This window comes from Dasypus novemcinctus, chromosome 2, assembly GCF_030445035.2.
Source record: "Dasypus novemcinctus isolate mDasNov1 chromosome 2, mDasNov1.1.hap2, whole genome shotgun sequence".
NCBI classification, from domain to species: Eukaryota; Metazoa; Chordata; class Mammalia; order Cingulata; family Dasypodidae; genus Dasypus; species Dasypus novemcinctus.
Window position 1 is genome coordinate 93,873,091 of NC_080674.1, and position 13,604 is coordinate 93,886,694.

The 13,604-nt window shown below is 36.3% G+C and overlaps 1 long non-coding RNA gene across 1 annotated transcript in view; it reads left to right on the plus strand.

Annotated features, from left to right (window-relative positions):
* LOC111767100 (uncharacterized) overlaps positions 1-13,604 on the plus strand; it is a 51,410-nt gene that overhangs the window by 5,889 nt on the left and 31,917 nt on the right. The window contains exon 2 of the long non-coding RNA XR_002798994.3: positions 4,185-4,248. This is a non-coding gene — a long non-coding RNA (uncharacterized lncRNA). The remainder of the gene's footprint in view (positions 1-4,184; positions 4,249-13,604) is intronic.

The following is a 13,604-nucleotide window of genomic DNA, read 5'->3' on the forward strand; positions in this document are numbered from 1 at the left end:
TCCCGCACTCCTTGCGCGCATCAGCACTGCGCATGGGCCAGCTCATGACACGGGTCATGAGGCCCTGGGTTTGAACCTTGGACCTCCCCTGTGGTAGGTGGAGGTAGGCTCTATCCTTTGGGCCAAATCCGCTTCCCTTCAACACTATTTAATGGAAGCATCTTTGAAGAGTTTGCTGCCTAAAGTTAATTTTACTTAGTGTTATTGTTATCTTTTTTGTTATTGAAACTTAAAAATTTTAAGAATTATTGCTTCTCACTCATCTTTAAGTAGCTCAGCTTTCATGTTACTATCTTTCTTGTTGGGAAATTTTACTTGCTACTATTAATAGTTGTTTATGATAAAGGAAGATTTGTCAGGGAAAAGCTATAAGGAAGAGAGCCTCTTTAAGATTACAAGTTTTGGGGAGCTGGTGTAGTTCAGTAGTTGAGTGCCTCCTTTCCATGTATGAGGTCCAGGGTTCAATTCCTGGTACTCCTTAAAAAAATTATTTTTAAAGTTTGCCAAGGCCTCATTATCTCCAGAACTCTGTGTTTCATGGTCAGCAAACAGGTTTTTTAGACGATAGCTAAACTTTAAAATCACACATCTAAAACTACAATGTAAACTATAATCCATGCTTACTGGCAATGCTCCAAAATGTGTTCATCAGTTATAATAAATGTACCACACTAATGAAAGTTGTTAATGTGGGGAAAACTGGGAGGTGTGGGGAGTGGGCATATGGGAATCCCTTATATTTTTTTAATTTAACATTTTATGTAATCTAAGTATCTTTTAAAAATAAATAAAAAATGTATTTTAAAAATCACATATCTAATTTGTGACAGTAAATTCACACATGGATAATTGGCAATAAGTTTGTATTTATTGTTTTTATAAGATAAATCTCTTTTTAGTTCATATATAAACTACATATATTAATGTTTCCGTGGAAACATGAGACAGATGAAATTTTCTGCCCCAAATTAACATTATCTTTTTCTAGTCATGTATGAACATCAAATTACTTCTCTGGAGAGCAACTGATAGAAAAGAATTTAAAGCTTTATTATTTTGGACTTTAAACATACATGAAGAGTTTTGTGGGTATGGAGGTATGCATCCTATTGTAAAGGTGAATATAACAAAGTATCCAAAGACATCTATGAGCAACAGAATTAAATCATGAATAATTTGCAAATGAAAATAATATAGATTGTCTTGGTCTTTAAAAAGTGGGAGTAATGCTTTGGTAAAGCCAAAATAATTTTGTGAGGTTTGCATTAAAAACAAGTTTGAAAGCTATGATAGATATTTTATCCAATAGTTTCTAATGTCCAAATCATGGTTTACACTCTTAGAAATAGGGAACTTTATTTATACCGGTGGGCCTATTAAATAGGGAGAGAGCTTTCCATTTTATTTCATTATTAATATATTTTACTATTATTTGAGTCATTTTTGGTGAAACTTGGTAGAAGGCCTCAGAAAAGTGAATGTATAGGAAGAAACATGACTGCTCCCTTACTTCGGTCTCTCTGCAAATAAATGAAGAGGAAAGAGGGATGAAACTTTAAAAAGAGTCGTTTGGTAGACAAGAGGCCAGTAGGAGACTGATGCAGGTGAAAGACTGATTGTAGAATAAGGACATGATCCTTAAGAGGATAATGTATGAAAAAACCCTGAAGACCATACTTTTATTCTCTTTCTAGTGCTAGATTTGGCAAATTGAATGATAGGGTAGGAAAAACGCAGGTGACTATATTATTTTTAAAATGATTATTTATATTTCAATATATTATTATTATTGAAAACAATGAAATAACTAGATAGGAAATAAGTCAGTATTTGCTTTGGAGAAGCAAGTTCTTAAGGACTTAGGAATAAAAATGGGATGTAACTTTCTGGACACTTGGGAGATATCAGAAAGTATGAACAATAATGGTCAGTGCTGTGGATCATATTTGTGTTTTTAAATTTAACTCCTAAAAGGAAATCTTTAGGGATATATTGGTGTATTATCTCATGTGCTGTATTAAACTTAGAAAGTTTTTGATAACAAAGATGAAACACGATAACAACATAGAGAAAGTATGTAGAGAAACTGTTATAATGAGTAGAAATGTGCAATCAGGTAAGTCTGAATTTTAGGCCTAAAATTTAGAAAAAAAACACAACATGAGTTAGAGAGCTACAAAGTACCTGCATATTTTTCTTTAGAATTTTGAGACTTAGAAGAGCTTTAAATGTATTATAAACAAAGTTCAGTCTGTTAATGTAGGGCTACATTAGTTAAATTGTTATTCTTTTATAAAGAAGAATTTTCACCCAAAAACTACATATAATTATTAATAAATATCTGCTCAAATTGTAGACATTATTTTCCACAAATTTATACATTTGGTCCTCATTGTTTTGTAATATGCTAAAAGTGTATTTTTCTTATATATCATATTTGTTATATAATGTATGTGTATGATCTTCTGTGGGAACTAATAAGTATTTACATTCTATGACAGAAGAAAACATGTTCCATGTCTGAGCAGTACTAATAGTTTCTGGTATTATCTTATTTCCCAGAAGATGACTTTCTGGAAGAACATGTGTGATTTTTAAAAAAAGAAAATAAATAAAATTTAAAAGGACTCTATCATGGAGAATCTTATTATATTCTAGTTAAATATATAAAAGAAAAAACAATTTTTAACTCTACTTGCTTGGTAAATGGGAAATATAAAACAAAATAAAAATATTAGATAGGAAATAAGATTTTTAAGGAGCTATAAAGGACAAAAATACATTTGACCATTTACATAAGTCTTTAAAATAGATATAACAGTGGAGTTGGTGGGGTAAGCTTTTTTCATGTTTTATATCATTTGGTTCTCATAATAATTATTATTTATCCTCATATTCCAGATGAGAAATTGGGGCTTAGAGAGATCAAATAACTTGATAAAGGTTACATCATAAATGGCAGAGTTGCTGTTACAGAATTTATATGGTAACAGGACAAAAAGAGATAGATGGAATAGAGAGATATATGCAGTAGATATGTATTATCAACAGTACTAGTAGAGTATCAGGGAGCTTCTTGCAAGGGCAATGAATTCTGATCCAGTACTCAGGCAGAGATGTCCCAGTAGAGTTAGGTTAAGCTAGACAGGAGAGTGAAAGAGAGGTTATTAATAATTATATTGGTACAACAGGAATGAACAAAAACTGTCTGGGCAAACCAGGATGTTGGGCAATGTTAAACATCTTAACTTCATTCTAGGAGCATCAAACATGACTGGAGGGTTTTAAATTAAGGAATTACATGATCATATGTGTGATTTAGAAAAACTGACTTGTGGAAAATAGTTTGGGGGAAGTATGGCAACTATTTGAGGAGACTTTCAGTAATTGAGGAGGGTGTTGAGGGCAGCCGGAATAATGTAGTAGCATTGCGACTAGAGAGAAATAGATAAATTTAAGAGAGATTTAGGGGAGGAACTCTTTTGAAAAGAAAGCATCTAGGGAGAAGACAATGCTGAAAATGCAAACAAGAATGAGAAAGAAAATAATGGAAACTTAGAGCAAAGTAACTAAGCTCTAATTCTCTTTTGTACTGGCGTGTCAGGGGGGTTCAAATATAGAAGTAAAATGGACGAGAGAGAGAGAGATTTAGGATGTAGAATCACCAGTAATTAGATGTGGGTACAAAGGGAGGCATATTAATTGGATATGTGTTGTGATGGGGAGAGGGAGAAGCAAGGATGGCACTGGATTTCTAGCCTAAGAATTTGATGTAGGATGGAGTCATTCACTGAGATGAGCATAGAGAAGGAGTGAAGATTGTATTAGTCAGGGTTCTCTAAGGAAACAGAATCAACAGGAGATATCTGTCAGTAGTAAGAAATTTTGTAAAAGTCTCTCACGTGACCATGGGGATGTACAACTCCAGGTTCCACAGTCAGGCTGCAAACCAGGGGCTCCAATGTAAGTCCAATGAAGGTCCTTGAAGAGTTTCTGGGAGATGTTGGCTGTCCAAACATGAGCTTGGAAATTCTCCCTGAATGCTCCCTTTTTAAGGCATTCAATTGATTGGATAAAATATCTCTCATTGCTGATGGCAAGCTCTCTATTGATATAAGTGTAATCAACTATCCATGCAGTAAAGTCATTGGTCACTAAAGTCTGTACATGTCCTTGTATTACAGTTTGAACTCTGGAGTCCAGTAGAACACTGTATATCATCCAAGGAAGATTAAGAGGAAGAGGCCGGTAAGGTACCATAAATGCCAGTAAATTGTGCACCAGGCAGTTACCTGCACCCAGCCCCTACTCTTCAGCAGGCAGCAGTGGGTTCTGGACCCTGGCCTAGCTTGCTTATGCCAGAAAAGTACATAATAATCCACTTACTCAAGATTTAGGGTGGGGATGGACCCATCATTGATCATGGCTTTCAATTAGCTACTTTGAATAACTGGGGGCCCAGCTCTGAGGATGGCCTTTGTTCCAATCTACTCTAGAAAAAGGTTCTGGAGACTTCAAGATGGTAGCCTTTTTCAGAGCTGCAGATGATACTGAGTAAATGAGGGCTCCTTTTCCCTGACATACTCTGAAGATCAATACCTGAGACACTGGGGTTACAAAGAAAGAGTTTATTTGTTTGCACAAGCAAGGGAGGGGCTTGAGCTGCCAAAATACTGCCTCCTAGATCTACAGAAATCTGCAGAAACAATAACTAAGGTAATAATAAATCCCTCTCCTGGGGAGACCTGCTACATTCTCTAATAGAGTGGCAAGAATCTCTAGAGTATATGGGCAATGCCTAGCAAAGGAGGATAGACTCATACGCAAGGCCCTTGATATTGATGCTTGCACTTATGGAACTTGTTTTGTGAAATTAGAATTTAGCCTAGTATTATATATTGCCTAAGAGTTATCTCCTGAAAACCTCCATGTTGCTCAAATGTGGCCTCTCTCTAAGCCAAACTCAGCATATTGACTCACTATCTTCCCCCTGGCATGGGACATGACTTCCAGGGATGATCATCCCTGGCACTGAGGGATTATTACCAAGTGCCAACTAGTGATGAATTTGGAAAAAGACCTTGACCAAAAGGGGGAAATATTAAATATTAAATACAAATGAGTTTTTGTGGCTAAAAGATTTCAAAGTGAGTTGGGAGGTTATTCCAGAGGTTATGCTTATGCATATTTAGGAGGATTTCTCTGACTGCCACAGTAAACAGTGCCTCAAGCTGGGGTGCTCCTGAGGACTCTAGAGACATACATATATATATATATATATATTTCATTTTTTTCCTTTTATTTATTTATTTTTGTCTTTATTTTTTTAATGTTACATTAAAAAAATATGAGGTCCCCATATACCCCCCACCTCCTCATTCCACTCCTCCCCCCATAGCAACAATCTCCTCCATCATCATGAGACATTCATGGCATTTGGTGAATACATCTCTGAGCACCGCTGCACCTCATGGTCAATGGTCCACATCATAGCCCACACTCTCCCACAGTCCACCCAGTGGGCCATGGGAGGACATACAATGTCCAGTAACTGTCCCTGCAGCACCAACGAGGACAACTCCAAGTCCCAAAAATGCCCACGCATCACATCTCTTCCTCCCACTCCCTACCCCCAGCAGCCACCAAGGCCACTTTCTCCATACCAATGCCACATTTTCTTCGATTACTAATCACAATAGTTCCTGAACAGAATATCAGTAAGTCCATTCTCATCCATACTCTATTCCTCCATCCTGTAGACCTTAGAATGGTTGTGTCCACTCCACATCTGTATCAAGAGGGGGCTTAGATTCCACATGGATGCTGGATTCAGTTCTCCTGCTTTCAGTTGTAGGCACTCTTGGCTCCCTGGTGTGGTGGTTGACCTTCTTTACCTCCATGTTAGCTGAGTGGAGTAAGTCCAATAAACCAGAGTGTAGGAGTTGCAAGTCTGTTGAGGCTCAGGGCCTGGCTATCACATGGTCAGTTGAGAGATTCAGGTCCCCTGGGTATACACTAAACCCCAGCAACAACTACAGATCCTGTAAAAGTAACAGGAGAGACTTGTGGGATCACATCTAAGTCCAGCTCCATCACACAGAAACACAAACTTCAAAGTAGGGCCAACTAACATGGCACTGAACTCCATCTGCCATGACCATAGAACCAGTGGGTCTCTGTAGCCCTCAGTAGAACCAATACCTGAGGTTGTATCTACTTTATCTGTCTCTGGGACTTTGCTCAGGTGTGCATAAGGGCGACACCTCTGATAACCTCCCAACTCTTTTTGGAGACTCATAATCATATATCTAGAGACATCTAGATACTATTGGCAGGGCAGATAACCCCAGGAAATCAGCACCCCACCAGTGCACCTTACTTTGGAATTTATCATAACCTATCTCTCCACTGTAATAGAGTTAGACTCATTTATAATTTCCCTACACATGATTCTTTTTTTTTTTAAAGATTTATATATTTATTTATTTCTCTTCCCTCCACCCCACCCCGGTTGTCTGTTCTCTGTGTCTATTTGCTGCATCTTGTTTCTTTGTCTGCTTCTGTTGTTGTCAGTGGCACGGGAATCTGTGTCTTTTTTTGTTGCATCATCTTGTTGTGTCAGCTCTCCGTGTGGGTGGTGCTATTCTTAGGCATGCTGCACTTTCTTTCGTGCTCGGCTGCTTTCCTTATGGGGCGCACTCCTTGCGCGTGGGACTCCCCTACGTGGGGGCCACCCCTGTGTGGCAGGGCACTCCTTGCACACATCAGCACTGCACATGGGCCAACTCCACATGGGTCAAGGAGGCCCGGGATTTGAACTGTGGACCTCCCATGTGGTAGATGGACGCCCTAACCACTGGGCCAAGTCCTTTTCCCTACACATAATTCTTATGCCTCTTTTATTTGAGCAAATAATTAGTATTATACTCATTAATTGTATGTACCAGAGACTTATATCTTCTGGCTGTTCATATGCCAGTTAAGCCCTGAATCTCAGAAGAGGTGCAGCCAACACCTACATTGGACTCGCCAAGGACAGCTAACAAAAGAATAGATAACATCCTAAAAAATAGTATCTACAACTGCAAGCAAGACATTTACAACCCATGTGCCCCATGGGACCTAAGTCCCTCTCAATCAGAAGCAGAGTAGGCATCATCATCCCAAATCCTCAAGATTGAGGAATGAACAAATGTAAGGTGAGAATGCAAATATGGACTAAAGTACTTATTATTATTCTAGTAACAGAAGAACTTGTAACATTGATATAAAGGTAGTGGACATCAGAGGTTCTGAGGGGAGGGAGAAGGAAGAATAGGTGTCACATGGGCATTTTGGAACATTAGAATTGTTCTGTAGGTTATTGCAATGACAGATAAAAGCCATTAAACATTTTGTCAAAACCTATAAAGTATGGTACAAAGCGTAAACCATAATGTAACCTGTAGATCGTGGTTAGTAGCAATGCTTCAAAATGTGTTCATCAGTTATAACAAATATACTGCACTAATGAAAGATGTTGTTAGTAGGGGAAATTATGGGAGGAAGAAGGGATGGGGAATCTGGGAATCCTCGATATTTTTGCTGTAACATTTGTGTAACCTCAAGCTTCTTTAAAAACAAAGAAAGAAAGAAACAAACAAACAAACAAAAATGGAGGGTAAAGTGATTACCATCACAATAGTAGGCATACACAAGGCGGAGCCTAGTTTTGGGGTAACCATAAATAAGGATAAGGTCAGTCTAGAATATCATCACAATAGTAATCATATACAAGGGTGAGGCTAAGTCTAGAGTAACCATAAACAGGGGTGAGACCTGTTTAAAATGACCTTTAGAGTAGCAGGTCTAGCCTCCCTCTCTGTTTTGTAAAATTTCCACTCTTGGGGATAATCTGGACCATGGATCTTTCTGGCCTCTTCATGCTGTAAAATGGGTGTCAATGTGATGGGGTAGAGGAATGAAGCTGGTTGTCATTCTTGACTCTGGGTTCCTGGGCTTATCTGACATAGGAATAATTCAGAAACTTTCTGAAAAAAGAAATTTAATAAGTAAATTGAGAATTATAGGTTTAAATAACCATGTTATATTGTGGAAATAATTTTATACCTTTTTTTTTAGAGCCTGGAGTGTTATTGAGGGTGATTCTTTAAACCTTCAGAGTGATAAATGTAATATGGATCTTTGCAAGTATTAAGTTTCTGAAATAGGCAGTTAATACTAGGTTATATATGATTTTATAAATAATATTTCCCTTAGCAGTAAGCAGTAAACATAAGTCTATCCATTCACAATAGTCTAAGGAAATAAATCTCAATATCTGGATCAGAATAAAATATGACTTTAAAAGTTAAAACACTGTCAGAATAACACTGAGTTCCCATCTTCTACAGTTTACAAAAACTTTTCAAGTTTCTAGTTTTGGGATATATTTTTCCATTGTGAATTAAAATACAAATATATTGAAAATGTTAATTTCATAAATGTATATATTTTAACACTGCACATTTTATAAGGTGAAAGAGCAAATTCTTTTGTAGTTTGAAATTAAAGATATTCTTAAGGGCTTTATTACAATATTAAAAGTTATCATGTTTGAACATTGTGGCAGTTTGAGGTTATTTTATGAATCCAAAAAGAGAAAGATTATGTTTGTAAAGTTTATAAACTTTATATACATAATTTTACATACAAAGGGATCCAAGGTCCCTTTGCCAGTCAGGTGAAAACCATGGACCATTTACTAATTTCACATTATACTGTTTATTATTAATAAATATATCACACCCACACCAACAGGTCCCCACAAGAATATTGTGTTTTTGAATTTCAATTCAAGCTCATGGACCCCTTGTTAAGGACCCCTGTATTTAAACTAATCTGTTCCTCTGGGTGTGCTACCCTTTGATTACATTAAAGTCAGGTGCAATGTCTTTGATTAGATTATCTGTTAGAATTAGGGCTTTGATTGGACTATATCAGCAAGGCATGACTCAGGTTGAGTCCTCACCCCCTTCCTGGGTCTGATATAAAAGGACTCACGCATAAGACAGACACATAGGGAAGTCTATCATTTTTGATGTGGCAATATGACAGATGAAGAAGGTTCAAACAAATGAAGCCCTAGGGAGAGATGAGTCATTTTGCCTGGTAGCTTACAGCTGAGATGGGGAACAGAAGCCCTGTGCCAGCCTATAACTGAAATCTGGAAGAAGCTGGGCCCACAGAGTCTTAAGAGGAAGAGGAAGCCCAGAGGGGAAGGCAGAAACCAGCCAGAAATCAGCAACAATCTTGCTTCAACCCATGGCAACTGACTTCGGTGAGAAAGCAACCTTGAGTTGGACTTTTTACAGTCTTGTTACTGTAAGCTTTTACCCCAAAAAATAAATACCCTTTATAGAAGCCAACCAATTTCTGGTACTTTGCATTGGCAGCCCTTTGGCAGACTATTAAATATAACCTCATTATATTTAAACAGCTATTATTTATTTATTTATTTGTTCTTTATATATTGATTATTTCAAGAAGACATATCTTTCCACTTAAAACAGACCAACAATTTAAGAAAATTGTGTTATTTTAACAGAGAGAAAAATGAAACTTTAGTTTTGCAAAACTAAACAAATCCTAGTTAGCATAGATCATAACATATTGAAGTGGCATCTGACACATTCCTCTGCTATGAAGTTACTTTTGTTTTCAATATCAATTCATAGATTTTTACTTAATAATGGCTTCCTAGGATCAGACCTTTACATTGAAATTTCTCAGTTTAGAAAATGCTTTTACAGGGAAGAGGATTTGGTTCAACTGATAGAGCATCCACCTACCACATGTGGGGTTCATGGTTCAAACCCAGGTCCTCTTGACCGGTGTGGTGAGCTGGCCCATGCACAGAGCTGATGTGTGCAAGGAGTGCCATGCCATGCATGGGTGCCCCTGTGTAAGGGAGCCCCATGCGCAAGGAGTGTGCCCTATAAGGAGAGCTGCCCTGTGTGAAAAAAAGTGCAGCCTGCCCAAGAGTGGCACTGCACACACGGAGACCTGATGCAGCAAGATGATGCAACAAAAAAGAGATGCAGTTTCCCAGTGCTGCTGACAAAAATACAAGTGAACACAGAAGAACACACAGCAAATGGACACAGAGAGCAGACAACTGGAGGAGGGGAAGGGGAAGGGAGAGAAATAAATAAAAAAATCATGAAAATGCTTTTACAATTTATAATTTCCTATAACCCCTTACAACCATATTTAGACTAGTTACTTTACCTTAAGACAAATTTCACCTTTAAATAAGCTTATTGAATTACAGTCAACAGCAAGCAAATTTTACTTCCACAAACCCTTCTGCAACTTTCCATATCAATTCAAGTCTTGTCCTACATATTTCGACCCTGATTTTATGAAAACCAACCATCTTATCTCAGGATAAAACACACTCCTTTAAACAAGCTTTCACAAGCCTTCTACTTCTTTCCATATCCATTTAAGTCTTGTCTTATATCCCTCATTCTGTTCTGTGAAAAACTAGTTGTTTCACTTTTGGACAAAACTTCATTCCCTTCTTCAACAAATCATATTGTACATACTTCACATACCTGCATACCTCATTCTTCAAGTTCCCAAAACCATCTCTGAACTGTTTTTATATATCCTACAAAACAGTTATTTTCAAAAACATTTATAAAAATAATTTCATTAACCAAAAACTTAAAGTTTTTGTCATAAAGATTTAACAAACTTAATGTTAACTTATTAGTAGCTATATAAACCTAGGAAGATTACACCCAAGTAGAATATAATTAAAATCTTGATAGCTTACATAAGACATGTTTTCTTTTTTTCCTTTTCTTCCATAGGACCTTAAAACTTCTTTGTTTTCATAACACCTTAAAATTATAAATAACCTCAATGGCATACTATCAGGCTTTGGAGAATACTATAATTGCTTTATTTGTTTCAATCATAATTTAGGAAAAAGTTTTCATAGCTTTTTCTTTACTTACTGAAATTTGTCAATTGGATTTTAATTACTTTCTTCCCAAGCCAGTTAAAAATTTTAAATTGGGAATTCCAGGACAAACTATGCAAACTGAGGTATATTCTGTAACATTCTCTCTGTCCCTGTCATTCTTAATTTCCAGGCCTAGTAGACAGAATTCTAAGCTAACTTTACCTCTCCATATCTTACTGCACATAGCCCTTCCCTCCATAGCTCCCTCAACCAGTTTTCAGTCAAGTTTAGGAGAAGACCCTGGGAGTAGGAAAGGCTATAAAAGATTATAGAGGAGCTCAGGAGAATCTTTTAAGTTGTTTTTTTTTTTTTTTCCTTCAAATAGTATTAGTCAGATTTTTATATGACCTTTTTCATCCTTCTCACCTTTTCTTATTTGGTGCTCTAGGGATATTCATTTATATATATAAGCACTTATTACTTTTTAGCAATTTGAATAGAGCTCTTCTAAGAATTTTCATTTGTTAATTTTATATTACCATCCAGAGGTATGAAAATATATATGGAATAAAGAGACAGACACAAATAGAGAGTTAGACACACCAACAGAAACAAAAAAACCTCACTAATTTGACCTTTGGCTTTTACAGTTTTTAAGATCTCCTCTGGGATCCATGTCATCCGTAATATACAAGCTTGTTCTTGGAAACACTTATATATATATATATATATATATATATATATATATATATATATATATATATATATATAAATATATATATAAAGTTGAAGAGAAGAACTCTCCCTAATTCACTCTATGAGGGCAACAACACACTCATATGAAAACCAGATAAAGATACCAGAAGGGAAGAAAATTTCTGAATACTATCTCATTAATCCTCAACAAAACACTAGTAAACTCAATCCAAAAGCAGAATAAAAGAATTATACACCATAGTCAAGTAGGATTTATATGAGGTATGCAAGGTGTTTCAACATAAGAAAATTAATGTCATATACCACGTTAATAGAATAAAACAGAAAAACTTCATGATCATCTCAATTTATGTAGAAAAGGCATTCGAGTAAATCTAGTATCATCTCTTAATAAAAACACATAGGAAACAAAGAATAGAAGGAAATTTCCTCAACATGACAAAGGACATATATGAAAAAAATCACAGCTTACATCATACTTAATTGTGAAAGACTGCAAGCTTTCCCTCCAACAGGAGGAACAAGACAAGGATGTCCATTGTTACCACTGGTATTCAACATTGTAGTGGAAGTTCTAGCCAGAGCAACATGCAAAATAAAGAAATAAAAGGCATCCAGTTTGGAAAGGAAGAAGTGAAATTTTCCCTCTTTGCAGATGACATTATCTTATATACAGAAAATTCTGAAAAATCCACAACCAAGCTCCTACAGCTAAGTACAAGATCAACACTCAAAAATCAATAGTGTTTCCATACGCTAGTAATAAATAATCAGAAGAAGGAACCAAGAAAAAGATTCCACTTACAACAGCAACTAAAGAATCAAATATCTAGGAATAAATCTAACTAACGATGTGAAGGACTTGGACACAGAAAACTATAAAACACTGGTAAAAGAAATGAAAGAATACCTAAATAAATGTAAAGACATTTGTGGTAGTTAGACTAATGTGCCAACTTGGCCAGGTAATGGTGCCCAGTTGTCAAGCAAGTAAGTTGTCAAGTCAAGCAAGCACTGGGCTAATTGTAATACAAGGGTATTTTGTGGACTTTAATCACCAGTAAGTTGATTGCATAGATGGCTGATAACATCTATGATCAACTGAGGAGACTGCAATGAATGATATCTCATCCAATCAGTTGAAGGCTTTAAAAGAAAGGATTTCAGCATTCAGAAAGAGAATTCCCATCTCTACTTCAGATAGCCAGCATCTCCTAAGAAACTCAAAGAGGGCCTTCATCAGAGTCACTGGCTTGCAGCCTGCCCTACAGAATTTGGGCTTATGCATCCCCACAGTCACATGAGACAATTTTATAAAATCTTGTATTATTTACAGATATCTCTTGTAAATATCTTGTTTCCCTAGAGAATCCTGACTAATACAGCATTCCTTCATGTATTGTAACACTAAATATTGTTCAAATGTCAGTTCTACCAAAAGTGATTTACAGATTCAATGCAATTTCAATAAAATTCTAACAAACTTCATTACAGAAATGGAAAAGCCAATCATCAAATTTATATGAAAGGATAAGGGCCATGAACAGCCAAAGCTATCTTGAAAAAAGAACAAAGTTGGAGGACTCATACTTCCCAATCTTAAAACTTACTACAAAGTTACAATAATCAAAACAGCCTGGTACCAGCACAAGGACAGACATGTAGACCAATTGAATCAAATTCAAAGCTCAGAAATCAACCCTCACAGTCATAGGCAAATGATTTCTGTCAAGAGAGCAAAGACCACTCAATTGGGAAAGAATAGTCTATTGAACACATGGTACTGGGAAAACTGGATCCCCACTTGCAAAAGAATGAAGGGCAATCTCTTCCTCATACCACACAAAGATATAAGCTCAAAATTAATGAAAGAACTAAATATAAAAGCCAGAACTATGAAACTCCTATAAGAAAATGTAAGGATGTATCTTTC